Below are 18,315 nucleotides of genomic sequence, written 5' to 3'. Positions count from 1 at the left end.
CACGACGCGCACCATAGTTGCCATGGTGGCTGTCGGCGTCCGCATTATTACCTCAGATCGTCGCAGCTGCCGGTCAACTCCTACGAGCGCATGTCACCGTCTCTATCACCCCGCTGCCTCATATCCACATGCCAACAGACCTCAAGCCGAGCCACCGCAGCTCCTCGCTCCGTGGCGCACCAGCTATAGCGCTGCCGGCTACCGCGCTTCAGCCATGCACGCTGCACCCCGCCTTCTCCGCGCGCTGCGTAGGCCGTGCCTTGCCTATCCATGGGCAGACGCGGCATCCACGCCCCAGCCTCGCGTACAGGTTAACACAACGCCGACAGCGACAGCGACCCCACCCGGCTCCACGCCACGTCCACCACGGCGCCCTCCCGACGCCTAGAGGCGACGCTGCCCCCCGCCGCGGCCTCGTGTCGCCCGGCGGCGGCACAGCGCGGCCTTGCCCATGGCGAAAATGGCACGACGTGCGGGAGGACAAGTGTTGGAGATGGGTCTGGAAGAGAGAGCAGGGCGATAGGAAGAGAAGCTAAATTGCTCATGGTCCGTCGTCTAGTTAGCTATTCCTGCTTGATTCCCGTGAATGTATCACATATATCTCAGAGCTGTATATCTCATCTTTGCACTAGCAGGTGCCTGGTGTGATGTTTCAGCTTTCCTCTGCATATAGCGTGGCTGCATTGGACCGTGACGACCGTCGGCGGCGGGAGCACGCCAGCAAGGCTACTGATGCTGAGGATAACGTTGTAGCCGCCGTGCACCAACGACCAGTGGCACGGCCGCCGTGCGCGTCAGCGATGTGACATTGGACCGTGACAACAGAAATTCCACCGATGTCCGTCGACCAGCGTCGCTTCATGACACTAGAGCTGTGCACGCTCGCAGCCGTGAGTAGCTGCCAAGAGTGGGAGCCCGAACTAGTCCCGTTCGTGGAGACCCTCAGCGACAAGCCGGTTGTCCCGTTAGGTCTGATGCCGCCACCGACCGACAAAGCCCGCCCGCGCCGCGTCGTGAACGGAGAGATCGATGACGACGACGTTACCCTACTACACTAGCTGGACGCGCAGCCGGCGAACTCGGTGGTGTACATCGCACTGGGAAACGAGGTGCCGCTGCGCGTGGAGCAGGTGCACGAGCTGGCCCTCGGCCTGGAGCTCGCCGGGACGCGGTTCCTCTGGGCTCTGAGGAAGCCCCGTGGCGGCGGCGGCATCTCCGGCGAAGAAGACGTCCTCCCTCCTGGTTTTTGAGAGCACGCGCACGGCCGTGGGCTCGTCACCTTCGGGTGGGTTCCGCAGATCAGCACACTGGCGCATGGCGCCGTCGCCCGTCGGCGCGTTCCTGACGCACTGTGGCTGGGGCTCCACCGTCGAAGGGCCCCTCTTTGCGTGCCCGCGAATTTTTTATATTTTATCTTTTTTTTTAAAGTTTGTTACATACAAATCATTGACGGAAAAAATTTAGAAAATAGACTATTAGCTCGGCGCTATCTGTGCTGGTGCCGAGCTAACCGTTTGGGCGTCGGCGTCTCTGGCGCCGAGCTCTCCCTGTGCGAGATGTGAAACTAGGAAAGCGGAAGAGATGTGTCGTCAAACATGGAGGACTGCCTCTGCACCCAACCCTCTGCTTCCACTGTACTTTGCGCCCAGTGCGTGCTGTGCCTCTGGTTCTCGTACGTGCGTCCGTGTCTGGGTGGACGATGGTCTCGCCGCATGCATGCATGCATGTGACTATATGTTCCTCGCGTCAAAAGTTGGGGCACACAGATCAGAGGACTGATGACCCACACGACCTGCGTGCTTTCCTTCCTTCCTTCACGGAGTATTTGTTCTTTTTTCTTTCATTTCTCCTCCGGTTCTTATGCCTCCATATGATGGGTCCAATGTTTCAGAGCTTACACTATATACAACCACGTGCCTCCTTCCTCCGCCCCACAAGTAAAGGCGATATCGGACTTGTAGCCCAAATTAAAGATGTATCAAAATGATTTGTATAGCCTTTATAAAAAAAGTACTAGTTGACAATGATAAACTGTCCTATATATATATAGTGTCTTTCTTTCTTTATAAAATAAATTATGAAACAATTAGAGGAGTTGGTACATCAGAGAGCTTTAGTCAAAGAGTCAAACTATCATAAATATCGATAATTTTTTCCATAAATTTGACTTTAGCCAAACCTATAATTAAGGCCTCTTTTTTTCGAATGGAAGTGAGCAGAGGTAAGCATCGGATAAGGTGTCAAAAGGAATGGCCGAGTAGCTACGCCGTCCAAGTCATGGGTGAATGGGTGATGGATGCTGCCTCGCTCCCACTCCCAGGCTGCTCTGTACGTACTCGACGTGCGCACGTACGGCGGGAGATGGAGATGGAGATGGAGATGGTGACACGCACGTAGTACTGACATTAGGAGTACAAGTACATACAGTGATACTACAGGGGAGTACGGTACGGTCCAGTAAAAGAGAGGGCATGCATGCAGTACTTGGTAGAAATTAGCTGTTATTATCTATTGCCTAGCATTAGGGGTACTAATAGTTTTGTTGATGCAAAAGTGGATCTGCAAACACAAAGGGCTAATACCCGAATCGATATCCAAAGCGTGCCAGTCGATTTGACCTGCTAATCGACAAGGATGAAGATACGAACACTTTGGTCCTGACAACAGCGATACGCCCGGAAGTCACGGCCAAGAGGTGCTCACGCGGAACTCAGGAATCGCCGAAGGTCGCACTGAAACGATGCAGCTCGCCGAATCAATGAGAACTCGTAAAAAAGGAAAAATATGCAAATTGACGAAGTCGCCGAAAAGTAAGTAGATGCGAATAGGAGTAAAAATTGGTTTTGATATTGATTGTTGTATGTATTACATTGCCCCTTACTCCATATTTATACCCTGATCTAAAGAGATACAACCAAACACAACTAGGACACCAATCCCATATCTAAGGAAACACATGACTCTTACATGAATCATACCCTAACAAATATAGAAAAGGAAATCAACTCCTATCTATTTCCCTGTCCGCCTCAATTACGATGGAAATCTCACCGTCCTCCTTCCCATCGGCATACTCCCTATTTCATCGGCAGTAGTCTTCAAGTCTTCCTTCATCGGCATATTCCCTGTTTCATCGGCAGTAGTCTTCAAGCCTCCCTTCATCGGCATACTCCATGTTTCATCGGCAGTAGTCCTCAAGCCTCCCTTCATCGGCATCGACAATAACACCTCCAACCTCATCGGCAACGCCCGAGTCCAAATCAACCTTTCCATCGACCATCACCAGCTATCGGCAACCATCTGGCTTTCATTGGCTATCAAAGTATTTAATAACTTTCCCCTTGCCGATTAGTCCACTCCGATTATTTTGACACGTGCAAAAAACGGTGTCAACACATGCCCCCCAATTTCGGAATATAAAACCATTAATGTTCCGAAATTTACTCCAGATAACGCTTGCCTTTGCCCGATTACCGTAACTCATTCTCCAAGCCAAAACTTGACTTGTTATCAAATCCAATCAAATCTAATCTTGACTCACGCACTTCAGTAAATATCGCATAATCGCCAATCACTCTTGCCTTGATTATGGTTAAGATACCGAAACAATAACCCATCGGCAAGATCTTAACATGATAATGCTGCCATTTTCAGAATTAAAATATCATGTACCAATATCCCCTCCAAGTCATGATTACTTGTCATCAACTCATCTGTACAATCCCCTGATTATCGCGCGAATAGTTACCATATCCCTCTGAACCGCCTTGACCTATATGCGCGCGACATAGAGATAAGTCCAAAATACCCTTATTCTGGGCGGCTTATAAATAGATTTCTCCGGAACCCTCATTTTCTACCTTCAGCCTCCAATCCTTGGCATTCTCTCTCTCCGGCGGCGACTCCGACGAACAACCGCGCGACCTCAACCAACAAGAACCCTTCTCCGGCGCTAACTTCAAGTTTCCAGCTCGTACCTCCACCTTCCTCAAGACAATGGCCATCAACTTCGATGTCCCCGCGGTTCGCTCCACTTCCATTACCTTTTACTTTGATCTTTTTGCAAATTCATTCAGTTGGTGATTTTTCCTTTCTTCTGTCTTCTGAATTCCATAACCCTAGGAACTGCGCAACAAATTAGTTATCCCAACCGATCAGCCGCACGTCCAATGCCTTGGACCAATGGGCAACCCAGATCCAACCGATCTGATCAATGCAGAGGTTAACAGAATCCCCTTTAGAGCCCAAAATTTCTCTCTGAATTTGTGGAAAGACACATTCCGATCTTGGCCCAAAACCACCAAAGGGTGGAAAGATTGGTACTTGAGGGTTAATAGATCGATGCAAGTATACTGGGCAGAACGAAGGTTAGACCAATGCATCAGGCTCTCTATTGCCGATATGCAGAAAAATGAATCTATGATAATTGCAGCTGCTTATTTCTGGTCAGACACGACCAATACTTTTATGTTTGGACATGGCCCAGCTACTCCTACCCTTACCGATGTCCACATGCTTACTGGCTTGGACATCTCAACTGCCGATGAAGGCTCCATCTATGGTAGAAAGTCTGAATATAGGGTGAATACCCGCAACATCGGCGGTTGGACAGGATATATTCAAGAATACCAGAAAACCGGGACACTTAGCCAGAGGGAACATGCCACATTCCTGAATATGTGGTTAGAAAAATTTATCTTCTGTGGTCGATCAGTAGGACCAACCAACGCCTTCCTCCCTGCAGCTAAACTTTTGGCTAATGGCGTAAGGTTTCCTCTTGGCCGATACCTTCTGAGCTCCACTTATCATCTTCTTCATCAAGTGTCTCAGAAACTTTTGCTTGGCGAACCTATCGGCAACCTGGGAGGCCCGTGGTGGTTTATCAACATGTGGCTGAATGCCCATATGCACAAACGTTTGCAATGGGACTTTTTTGCTCAACAATTCCCACGAGAAATTGCTGAAGACTATGTGCTCGGGGATGATGAATCGGCAACACGCTCACCCCTCAATTTTGGTGAAGCCATAATTGTCCTTCCTGGAACAGAAGCCAACGAAGACCAAATCGGCAGATTCTTTCAAAGCTTCTACAATGGTCTCTCTCGTGATCATAGGGCCTGGGTGCCTTATATCGACGAAGAAAACAGATTCCCCCTTCTTTTCAACTTTGCCGATGACACTCTGAATCAAGATAATGAGCTCATGATGGCTATCATCACTCCCAGGGCAATTCCAGTAAACACATTCGGCAGCGGGAAAAACACCAACATTACATATGAATTTTACAACCCATCGGCAGTATCCCGCCAATTGGCTTTTGGGCAACTGCCAATCAAACTCTGCTTTGCCGATGTGATCAAACCCAGGGAAACAATCACCTGCGGAACAGACTGGAACAAGGTAGTACAACTCTCCCCCGATGCCGATACTACAGATGTTGATATATCCACCTGGACACCAATATCTTTCATCACCGAGTCATATAAGCAATGGTGGCGAGAGTGGAAAGAACAACTGTTCGCAACTTCTGTTCACACATATCGGCACATGATCGACCCTGAATATGTCATCCCTGACGACGCGGTAAGTTTCCTTTAACTCCCTTCTGCTTTTCCCTTCATATGTCAGTAACTGATTCTCTTGTAACAGGTTAACAACCCAGCACCATCGGTGAGCAAAAGTGGGAAACCCTTCAATCTCCGGCCTGTTTCCCCAACATCGCCGATCGGCTACAATGCTCCCACCTTAGCCGCTTTGACCCACCAGAAGATTCGTACCAAGACCATCACTTCTAAGTCCAAATTGGCTACATCCAGGGCTACTCCATCGGCCGCTGCTACAACCTTGGTCAAAGCATTTAAGGTAACAACCTTGATTATTTTCACTTATGCCGATCACAAACTGTATTAACCTTAATCATCAGGGGGCAAGAGTTGCTACTGGATCATCATCGGCAATTCCGCCGATACCAAGCACCACTTCTTTCGATAAACCTTCAGAGGTAGCTTCTTGACTTTACATTTTATCTGTTAAATATCATATCTTACACTTGTTTTGCAGCAACAATTGGGTACATCGGCAAACATACCAGATGTCCAAGCTTCACAACCAACAAGTGTCGATGCCCCCCAGCCAATCGTTGCCGATGCCCAAGCAAAGCGCAAAGCTTTAACAGATACTGAAGCACAGCCAAAACGACAAAGGTCTATGCCGATCCCTACATCTACCCCAATGTCATCGGTCATCATACCTCAAGAACCCACCACCGATGAAGTCACAGAGGATATCCCATCGGCAAGCTCAGCCGATCTCCCACACGACATACTCCAGGTTGCTTCCTCCAGTCAAGCACAGGAAATTGCCTTGAAATAGGTAAACCGATCAACCTAGCTGATTTTACAATACTCATACTTATCCCTAACTGATCTCCTTTTCTCTCTCTCAGGAACAAGATTCCCCGAACAGCCTATTTTCCTTTGCCATTGACATTTCTGACGACGATGGAGAGGAGACAAGTTCTTCCCTTGCGCTGGGAACAATATCGGCAGAGACCAAATCCAAGTTGGAAACCCTCCTGAACTTGCTACAGCAAGGAACCGCCCAACTGGTAGATGACTCGGACCCCGCAAAGGCAATTTTCAAAACAATTCGTGGCCAGGTCCCTGCCGATGTTGAAGAAGTACTCTTCCCAGCAGCTCACTTAGAAAGCCGCCAACTGCAATATCAACGGGCTGCTCAGCGCATTGCCGATAGAGCAGCTCAAGCTCAACTCAAAGAAGAGATGCTACAACTGAAACAAATCGCTGATGAGAAGCACAAGGGCATCGTCAACTTGCAGACTTCGGGTGCTGCACTTAAGCAGAAAATCTTGGATCTATCAGCAAGGAAGATAGCTCTATTGGCTGAATTGAAAGAAATCGATGCAGCCTTAACTCATGCTCAACAAGAAGAAAGCCAGCTACCCAATGCCGTCAAAGCCCTTCAGCAAGAAAGAGATATCCAAGCTCGCAAAGCTTTAGCCATGAAGAAAAAACTCAAGCCTGTGGAGGGTGCTGCCGATGACGATATCAAAGAAATGGAGGAAGCCGACCAGATTCGCCTGTGTGCGATATTAGCTATCCAATCCTTGTTGAACGTGTAATCTTATTTATTGTATCGGCACTTTATGAGACATTGACATCCTTGCATAATTCTAGCCGATAAACTGTTATCGGCACTTATACTTTCATGCATCTATCCAGATACTAGGGTAATATTTCTTTAAATATTTTCCATTTAACGCTCTGGGAAACACAACCCCTTCGAGGGTTTCTAAAATATATGCATTACCAGGAACAGACTGATTTATCCGATATGGACCTTCCCAATTAGGAGACCACTTTCCAAACTTTGAACTTTTAGTCCCAATCGGTAAAATCAATTTCCAGACCAAATCTCCATCGGCAAACTCTTTTACTTTCACCTTCTTGTCATACCATCTAGCTACTCTTTTCTTATTTTCTTCGATACTAACTAAAGCCCTTAACCGATGACCCGCCATATCTTCCAACTCATCCTTCATAAGAGTATTATAATCATCGGCTGTCAGCTGATTTTGAGAACGTATTCGTCTAGAGCCAACCTTAATTTCCCAAGGCAATACTGCATCGTGTCCATATACTAACTGATAAGGCGTTACTTTGGTTGCACCATGACATGACATCCGATATGACCACAAGGCTTCATTTAATACTGTATGCCACCTCCTAGGATTTTCTTCAATTTTGCGCTTAATGAGTTTGATGATCCCTTTGTTAGAAGCCTCAGCTTGACCATTAGCTTGAGCATAATATGGAGAAGAATTTAAAATTTTAATTCCCATACCTACAGCAAACTCATCAAATTCTCCTGATGTAAACATAGTGCCCTGATCGGTAGTGATAGTCTGAGGAATACCAAATCGGTAAACAATATGCTCTTTCACAAAATCAATCATATTGACCGATGTCACCTTTTTTTAAAGGAATTGCCTCAACCCACTTTGTGAAATAATCGGTAGCAACCAGAATAAATTTATGTCCTTTACTCGATGGCGGATAAATCTGACCAATGAGATCAATAGCCCATCCCCGGAACGGTCATGGTTTGATTATAGGATTCATAGCCGATGCAGGCACCCTTTGAATATTACCAAACTTTTGACACCCCTGGCACCCCTTAAAATATTTAAAACAATCTTCAAGAATAGTCGGCCAATAGTACCCATTCCTTCTGATCATCCATTTCATCTTGAAAACCGATTGATGTGCCCCACATACTCCTTCATGAATTTCACCCATCAAGCTTTTCGATTCATCATTGCTAACACATCTGAGTAAAACTCCATCTATAGTTCGATAATATAATTCATCATCGAGGAGCACATATTTGGTAGCTTGGAACCTTATACGTCTCTCAACCTTTCTATATGGATCCTTTAAATAATCGACAATCTCTTTCCTCCAGTCATCGGTATCAACTGCCGATGTTAGCACTTCCTGAATAGGCTGATACCCTGAAGCATGCTGAGCTAGTCGATTAGCTTCCTCATTATGCAATCGAGAGATATGTTCAAGACGAAAATCTCTAAATCCTTTCAATAATTGCAAACATCTTTCATAATACGAAATCAAAGCTTCACTTCGGCATTCATAAATTCCAGCCAATTGATTTATAACTAGCATAGAATCACCAAAGATTTCAACAACATCGGCACGTATCTCCTTTAGCAATTCTAACCCTTTTATCAAGGCTTGGTATTCAGCTTGATTGTTTGTCGCTGTAGCAACAATTGGCAATGAAAACTCATACTTCCTTCCTTGAGGTGAAATTAACACAATGCCGATACCTGCTCCTTCACCACATGTGGACCCATCGAAGAAAAGTGTCCAGGGAGCAATCCCCAGAGAGTCCACCGTATTACAATGCTGAGTGACAAAATCAGCCATCACTTGTCCTTTAACTGCCTTAGTTGATTTGTAGCGTAGTTCAAATTCTGATAATGCTAAAATCCATTTGCCGATTCTACCACTTAATATCGGCATCGACAGCATATACTTGACCACATCGTCTTTGCATATGATCGTACATTCGGCAGATAACAAATAATGCCTTAATTTGACACAAGAAAAGTATAAACACAGACACAATTTTTCGATGGCCGAATACCTCATCTCAGCATCCACTAATCTTCTGCTCAAATAATAAATAACATGTTCTTTCCCTTCAAATTCTTGAATAAGAGCTGAACCGATAACTGTATCATTAGCTGACAAATATAACCTGAAAAGCTTCCCATGTTGAGGTGGAACTAGCACTGGAGGATTTGATAAATATTTCTTAATTTCATCAAGGGCTAATTGCTGTTCAACTCCCCATACAAATTCTTGATCAGCTTTCAATTTAAGTAGTGCGCTGAAAGCCTTGATCTTACCCGACAGATTAGATATGAATCTTCTAATGAAATTAATCTTACCGATCAAAGATTGCAATTCAGTCTTATTGGCAGGAGCAATCACCTTGTTAATTGCATCAATAGACTTCCTACTGATTTCAATGCCCCGCTGATGCACCATAAAACCCAAGAATTGTCCTGCCGATACACCGAATGCACATTTATTAGGATTCATCTTCAATCCATGCTTCCTTGTGCACTCCAGTATCTTTCGCAGATCGGCTAAATGTGCTGTGATATCTCCAGACTTAATCACTACATCATCAATGTAGATCTCCACTAATGTGCCGATGTACTCATGAAAAATAAAGTTCATAGCCCTTTGATAAGTAGCACTGGCATTTTTCAAACCAAACGTCATGACTATCCACTCGAACAATCCCACATGACCTGGACATCTGAAAGCAGTCTTAGGAATATCTTCCTCAGCCATGAATATTTGATTGTAACCTGCATTACCATCCATGAAGCTGATAATTTGATGTCCAGCCGCAGCATCAATCAACAAATCAGCAATCGGCATTGGATAGCCATCCATCGGTGTGGCTTTGTTGAGATTCCTGAAATCAATACAGACACGAAGTTTTCCATTTTTCTTATAAACAGGAACCACATTAGAGATCCACTCTGCGTATCGACATTGCCGAATAAACTTTGCTTCAATTAATTTAGTTATTTCGGCCTTAATGTCAGGAAGTACATTAGGGTTGCATCGGCGCGCTGGCTGCTGATGTGGCCAAAATCCAGATTTGATAGGTAACCGATGTTCAACTATCAATCGGTCTAATCCAGGCATCTCAGTATAATCCCAAGCAAAACAATCTTTATACTCTTTTAATAAATCTGTTATTCGCTGTTTACACTTGGAATCTAACTTAGCACTAATAAAAGTAGGCCTTGACCTATCACCATCACCGATATCTACTTCTACTAAATCATCTGCCGATGTGAACCCTTGACCTAATTTTCTATCATCGGCAAACCTATCCATTAAAACTCCTCTTCAGAACCTACTGCTTGGATCGGTGGAATTTCATACTCAGCAACTCTAAGGAACTCTTTTTCCCAAGCTTCTCCTGATATGCATTTAGTTCGCTCATAAGTATCTGATTCTGCCGATGCGATGATATAAGAAGAATCACCAGGGACGACCTCAATCTTATCCCCAATCCACTGTACGAGGCATTGATGCATTGTAGAAGGAACACAACAATTAGCATGAATCCAATCCCTCCCTAGAAGCGGATTATATGCACCCTTGCCGTTGATAACAAAGAACGTCGTTGGCAAGGTTTTGCTGCCGATGGTCAATTCAACGCACACTGCCCCTTTAGCCGGTGACACATTGCCTTCAAAATCTTTCAACATCATATCGGTTTTGGTCAAGTCTTGATCTCCCTTACCAAGTTTCCGATACATCACGTAAGGCATAATATTAATCGCAGCCCCTCCATCAATAAGTACCTTAGACACAGGCTGCCCATCAACTCTGCCCTTCACAAATAAAGCCTTAAGATGCTGTCTCTCGTCATCGGTAGGTTTCTCAAAAACAGCCATCATTGGATCTAGTGTTAACTGAGCTACTTGATCAGAGAGAACAACTTCTTCCTCATTATCAGATAGTGCCAAAAACTCCATCGGCAACATGAATACCATATTAACATCTGCCGATGGACCCTTATTTTTGTGTTTTACCTACCACTGCTGATGACCAGGCCTTTCATTGGAGGAATTTTCCTCTTGGTATAAATCCTCCTGACGCTCACGTTGCATCCTCCTTCTCTGCGTCTTTGTCAGACCCTCTGGGCACCATCGAGGAAACTTGGTTTTCCAAACTGGCTGATAACAAGTCCTAGTTGGTTCTACACGACGTATATTAGGGTCCCTATAGAATATTTCCTCATCGGGAACTCTTGCGTTTGCCATCTCCTCAAGCTCCTCTTGATTCCTTGGAAAATATCCAGCGCATTTACCAAGCCTCTCATGTACACTAAGTCTGCCCCCCAGCCGATCATGCACTGATGCTCTGCCTCTGATCGGCTCATTGATAGACAAACCCTGATTACCAAGTTGAAACCTCCTTTCTGAGCGATTGACTCCGTAATAACCATTACACTCAGGGCAATTTTCAACAGTTGGCAATTTAATACCTTCTTCCCAGCAATGGATGAAAAACGGACATCTCCAATGATCTTTATGTCAATTCCATTCTTCCTGACGTCTCATTTCTTGCTGTTGTCGATATCGGTCATTACGTTGACGCCAACCCTCCTGCTGCCTTCGATGAGTAATCACAATGCCAGGTCGAGGAGGATTTTTGGAACTACTGCTTTCTCCTAGCAAACCCTTACTCTTTGCATCATCGGTAGTTATCCGATGTTGGGGGTCCACTGACGCGTTTTTCTCAGCAGCCTCTGACGTCAATACCTTGGTCTTTCCTTTGGCATCCAACATATTTGCTGGAAAAGGGTGTTGATCAATTTTCATCGGCTTCTGGGCCTTGGAAGTACCAAACTTAATTCTCCCAGATTCAATAGCCGATTGTAACTGTTGCCTGAATACCTTGCACTCATTTGTACTGTGCGAAGTTGTATTGTGCCATTTGCAGTACAAAATCTTCTTCAACTCTTCTGCCGATGGGATCACATGATTAGGTGACAGCTTAATTTGGCCCTCTTGAAGCAGAAGATCAAATATTTTATCGGCCTTGGTGATATCAAAGGTAAACTTTTCTGGCTCTTTTTGACCAAAGGGACATGATATCGGCCTTTTATTCTTAACCCACTCAGCTAAGCCGATAACTGGTTCTTCATCAGAGTCAGAATCTCCTACTTCTTCAACAAATGATACCTTTTTACTCCAGTTCTTTTTAGGTTCAAAAACCCTAGTATCTTGATCAGAGACCCTTTGCACAAGATGACTGAGGCTTTCAAACTCCTGAGAAGCATATCTGTCTTTAAGATGTGGTAATAACCCTTGGAAAGCCAGATCGGCAAGCTGCCGATCATCCAGCACCAGGCTGTAGCACTTATTTTTTATATCTCGTAGCCTTTGTACAAAGCTCTCTACCGATTCATCATTACGCTGTCTCAATTTTACTAAATCGGTAAGCTTCTTTTCATGGATTCCAGCAAAGAAATACTTATGGAATTGTTTTTCTAGATCAACCCAAGTAATAATAGAATTTGGTGGTAATGAAATGAACCATGTAAATGCTGATCCAGACAAAGATGATGAAAATAATCGAACTCTTAATTCATCTCTGTTAGCTGCCTCTCCACATTGAATAATGAAGCGATTGACATGTTCCATTGTTGATGTATCATCTTGCCTAGAGAATTTAGTGAAATCCGGTACCTTGTACCGATTTGGGAGAGGAATTAAATCATATGCAGGAGGGTATGGAGTCCGATAAGAATAAGTATTGACCTTGGGCTTTATCCCAAACTGATCCTTCACAATTTCTGCTATCTTATCGGCCCAAAAAGCATCAGCCTCCTGCTGACGAACTGGTTGAATTTCTACAGGAGGTGCCTGTTGACATCCCTCCACATATCTTTGTGGCCCACGATCTCCAGCAATCGGCATATTTGCCATTACTTGTGGTCCATTAGCCTGTTGGAAAGGATTCATCGGCTGGGCTGCCGATGCTTGATTCTGGAAACCAGCTTGCATATGACCTTGTTGAATCCCTGCAACCTGCTGATTTTGCTGAACTGTATGTTGAACAGGTAACTGTCCTGACCAATCATTATTAGAACTCATCGGTACAAAACTTACCGATGGCTGGTAATTTGCTGATATTGTTGGATAATTATAACTGGTTTGAGGCATGAACTGAACCCCAGTTTGACTCATAGCAGGGGCTTTCTGCTGCATCGACAGTAAGCTCGCCGATGGACTTGAATTGAATGTTTGAACCATAGGCATCTGAAAACCTCCTGGAGTTAGTTGTACAGAAGTAGTTGCGGCATATTGAGGCACTTGAGTCATCGGCGAAACGGCCGATGGTATAGGCGCTCTTCCTACTGCATCAAACACTTGAGGTAATCTAGGATTGAAAGCAGATGACTCTGGAGGCATGCCATATCCCCACCAATTAGTAGGAATCTGGCTATTCTGAGACACAGGGCCTGACAAAGCTGATGCCGATAGATCTGTATTAAGCTGAACTCGCCCTCCTGGTAGTACCTGATCTGATTGTATCAGTGTAGATTGAATATTAGGTGAGCCTGCCAATACTGGAGGGGAAGTTACTTCTGTACCCACAACGGCCGAAGGAGCCGATGGAGTTTTGACAGATGCCGGCTCTGGTTGATGATAGGCAGGCCTAACGTAATGTGGTGCCGCTTGTCCTTCTTTGAGAGTTCGAACCACAGCATTATGAACAGTATTGGACAGCACGTTGGAATGATTAATCAAAGCATGATTTACTGCAGAATTAACCATCTCTTGAAGTTTACCAGGATTGGAGTCAAAGGTAACCTGCCGAGGCAACGGCAAATCTTGCTTCTGGATGACTTGTCCACTCTTGTTCAAGCTAAACGATCTCAAACAAAGCTGCTTGTATTCTTCTACAGCCTTTTCCATAGCCTGCCTCTGTTCTTCCTTGAGATCTTCTTCTGATACTGCGATAATGTTCCCTGAATCGATCTCGGGATTGAACATATTGATTGATTGGTCCCACCGAGCGTGCCAAAAGATGTGTTGATGCAAAAGTGGATCTGCAAACATAAAGGGCTAATACCCGAATCGATATCCAAAGCGTGCCAGTCGATTTGACCTGCTAATCGACAAGGATGAAGATACGAACACTTTGGTCCTGACAACAGCGATACGCCCGGAAGTCACGGCCAAGAGGTGCTCACGCGGAACTCAGGAATCGCCGAAGGTCGCACTGAAACGATGCAGCTCGCCGAATCAATGAGAACTCGTAAAAAAGAAAAAATATGCAAATTGACGAAGTCGCCGAAAAGTAAGTAGATGCGAATAGGAGTAAAAATTGGTTTTGATATTGATTGTTGTATGTATTACATTGCCCCTTACTCCATATTTATACCCTGATCTAAAGAGATACAACCAAACACAACTAGGACACCAATCCCATATCTAAGGAAACACATGACTCTTACATGAATCATACCCTAACAAATATAGAAAAGGAAATCAACTCCTATCTATTTCCCTGTCCGCCTCAATTACGATGGAAATCTCACCGTCCTCCTTCCCATCGGCATACTCCCTATTTCATCGGCAGTAGTCTTCAAGTCTTCCTTCATCGGCATATTCCCTGTTTCATCGGCAGTAGTCTTCAAGCCTCCCTTCATCGGCATACTCCATGTTTCATCGGCAGTAGTCCTCAAGCCTCCCTTCATCGGCATCGACAATAACACCTCCAACCTCATCGGCAACGCCCGAGTCCAAATCAACCTTTCCATCGACCATCACCAGCTATCGGCAACCATCTGGCTTTCATTGGCTATCAAAGTATTCAATAACTTTCCCCTTGCCGATTAGTCCACTCCGATTATTTTGACACGTGCAAAAAACGGTGTCAACAAGTTTATATAAACTTCAAATTACTGTCGAACCATCTAGTAGCAGTTAGATCTAAACAGCCCAGCGGTCAGGTAATAAAAGGAAATCTATCATTAGTTTCGCTCTGTATGGTAACTGGTAAGTACCACTGTGTCGAACTGTCGATGATAGGCAAGCTCACAAAGTAGTACCCCTGCAGGATCAAACACATTTTTTAGAAGCACTAGTGCATGACTGCTGTGCTGCTGAGCCTGCCTACCGCGCGCGCACTAGTGCACTGCTGCATACGTGCAGTACATGTACTAGTACGTGACAGGGACACGACGTGACGAGGGAGGGGCAGTCCCTTCGCCCACTGCTACACGACCTAGTTGTTCCGAATTGGCGCCGCGAAGTCACTGTTTATTACTGTAAAGCACTGTAGTATTTTGTTTGTGTTTGGTAGTAATTATCCCATCGTTGACTAATTAGGCTCAAAACGTTTGTCTCGCAAAGTACAACTAAACTGTGCAATTAGTTTTTGATTTCGTCAACATTTAGGCCCTGTTTGGTTACCCCTCCTAAAAGCTTTAAGAGCTAAAATCTAGATAGAATATGTCTAAAGAACCAAACACCCCCTCCTAAAACCTTCTAAAAGTTTCCACCCCTCCTAAAACCTCCTAAAGTCCTTCCTGTACCCCTACTACCCCTCATTTATTGCCCCTCTCTCTCTCTCCTAAAGAAGGGTAAAAGTGTCTTTGTTCAACAACATTTACTACTTTTAGTCAGTTTTAGGAGGTGCAACCAAACACTCTTTTAGGAGGTTTTAGAAGGCTGCCTAAAACTTTTAGGAACTAAAGTTTTAGGAGGTCGGAACCAAACAGGGCCTTAGTACTCTATGCATATACCACAGGTTTGATGTGACGGAAAATCTTCTTTTTGCATAGTGTCAAAGTTTGGATTTTGGGTGAACTAAACATGGCCTAGTGATAGTCTGCTGCTCTGCTCTGCCTGCCGTAGACCTATGGCTCAGCATTTCAAGTGCCTGAGCCCCGCACGTCTTCCCGCCTCGTCCCATCGCTGCCCACTCCGTCGCCCACGCCTCTGAGAGGTCGTCCGTGTGTGGCGTTGCGCCCGGTGCCAAAAAGATTCTCGTGCATCTCTGATCAATCTTGCTGTGGCTGGAGCCCTGGACGGGACTTGTTACACCACGGCCACAGCATTGTCCCATCAGGAACTCTCGTACAGGGAGCTAAGCTCGGCGCCAGCGCCTACGGCGCCGAGCCAGCTCGACGCCAGAGACGCTGGCGCCGAGACGGTTAGCTCGGCGCCAGCATCGATGGCGCCGAGCTAAGGGTCCATATTCTGAATTCTTTCCGTCAGGGGATGGCGCCGAACTAATGGTCTATATTCTGAATTCTTTCCGTTAATAGTCTATTTGTGAGAAACTTAAAAAAAAAAAAAAAAGGACTAAAATATACAAAAATTCGGGCCCGCTCGCCACGCTGCCCATTGCTTGGGACCAGTGGTCGAACGCGCGGGTTTTGGAGGGCAAGAAGGTGGGAGTGCAGGTGCCGAGGGGTGAGAAGGACAGGTCGGCGTTCAGTCGTGACGGCGTCGCGAGCGCGGTGCCGCTTGGCATGACGGAGGTAGAATCTAGGAGGGTCTTTGTGGGGAATGCAAAAAAGCTCCAGGCCATTGTGTCTGACAGAGAACTCCTGGAGGAGGGATACATCAACGGATTTATTCAACAACTTACGTCTTACAAGGTGAAGTGAAGGCTTCCCTATTCGCTGTCGTATGAGAACTCCAGGAGAGATACATAGACCTGTGATGTTGTATACTGGTCGGTGTCGTTCCAACCCCATCCCTGCCCCTCTTTTCAGTCTTCATCAGTTGTTATTTCGGATGCGATCGAGGCTTAGCCTGTATCGTTACGAGAAAAGGTGTTTAAGTAGCCTATGGACTTATAATCTTGCACGATCAAGCCAATTGGTTTTGTGGTATGGACACCTATAGTGAGGACGATGGGATGCAGTCTGGGAGAGCTTGTCTTAGAGACCCCCATGCGGGTTATTCCATTGGTGGTGTGATCTAACTTCTTAGGTCCTGTTTGTGACCGCTTATAATCGATTCGATTATAACCATCATACCGCAGGGATTTTTTGATTCTTCACTGTGCTAGTTCAATTATGTGAAGCTGTTGTCAAAAGAATCAGAAATAATCAAAGCGTTTGGCAGGATTCTCACCTTTTTTTTCACCGAGAATTGTATTACAAGCGAAAACAAACGAGGCCCTAGTATAGCTTGCTGGGTTTGTTGATAGGATTAGAACCGAGAGTGTAAAACACTTTTACGGTAGAAATTGCAAACACTTATTAGCAAAAACGTAGTGCAACTCTAGATAGATATCTTGTATAGGTTTTGATAAGTATCCCTTCAATTCCAACTATAAGACGTTTTGGCTTTTCTAAATACATAAATTTTGTTTTGTGTTTAGATACACTATGTCTAAATACATAGTAAAAGCAAAGTACCTAGAAAAGAGGGAGTGGGTTTTTAGTTGGCCATTTATAGCCCGTTCGGCTGGGGCGGCTGGCTGGCTGGTGCTGGCCAGCCCTCTCACGGGGGCACTGTTCACGTGAATAGAGTTTCCAGCCAGGAATAATATTTTTCTCTCACACAAACCAGCCAGCAGTACTTCCTCACGAATCAGCAACGAATAAGCCAGCAGTACCAAACAGGCTGTTAGTTTTTAAGTTGCCTAATTCACCATCCTCCTCTTGGGCGGCATCATGGTCCCTACACATGGTAGCAAAGGCGTGACACATTAGTGCTAGTAGGCTCTAACCCTAACACTATATTTGATCCTGCCTAGACCGCAACGTCGGCCGGGCTTACGATGCTAGCTTGGTCTTTTAGATCACAGTTGATCAGACTTGCGGATAGGATATACATGTATGCGTTCATATATGTGAGTGTAGGTGCGTGTTAACGAGTGTTTTACATATGGCACTACATATAAGGCAAAAAGGGCTTGGTTCGGAGATATATTCATATCATAATAATAGGAAATCGCCTACCGTTAGCATATTTGTTGAGGTGAGTGTGAACAGAGTTAACGAAAGGGTGGGGCGCTGTGGCCACGATGCAACCATAGGGTCATCTCTCGAATATACTACACGTCAGGTAATTATTCGAGGTACCATGTAGACCCCTAATTAATTCGTACTTTAGTAGTCCATCTATATACACGTCAGGTTATGACCGTTCCTGACGTGTCCTTGCTTATACGTTTGGTGATCACTACTGGATTCAGGTTCTTT

General features: G+C 45.3%; 1 pseudogene; it reads left to right on the top strand.

The window, feature by feature from the left end:
- The first annotated feature begins 836 nt into the window (after positions 1 to 836).
- Positions 837 to 16,767, top strand: LOC136489309 (UDP-glycosyltransferase 91D2-like; annotated as a pseudogene).
- Positions 16,768 to 18,315: the final 1,548 nt, after the last annotated feature.

Source organism: Miscanthus floridulus, chromosome 10 (assembly GCF_019320115.1).
Source record: "Miscanthus floridulus cultivar M001 chromosome 10, ASM1932011v1, whole genome shotgun sequence".
NCBI lineage: Eukaryota > Viridiplantae > Streptophyta > Magnoliopsida > Poales > Poaceae > Miscanthus > Miscanthus floridulus.
The sequence above is the reverse complement of the archived record's forward strand: the minus strand, read 5'-3'. Positions and strand labels throughout refer to the sequence as shown.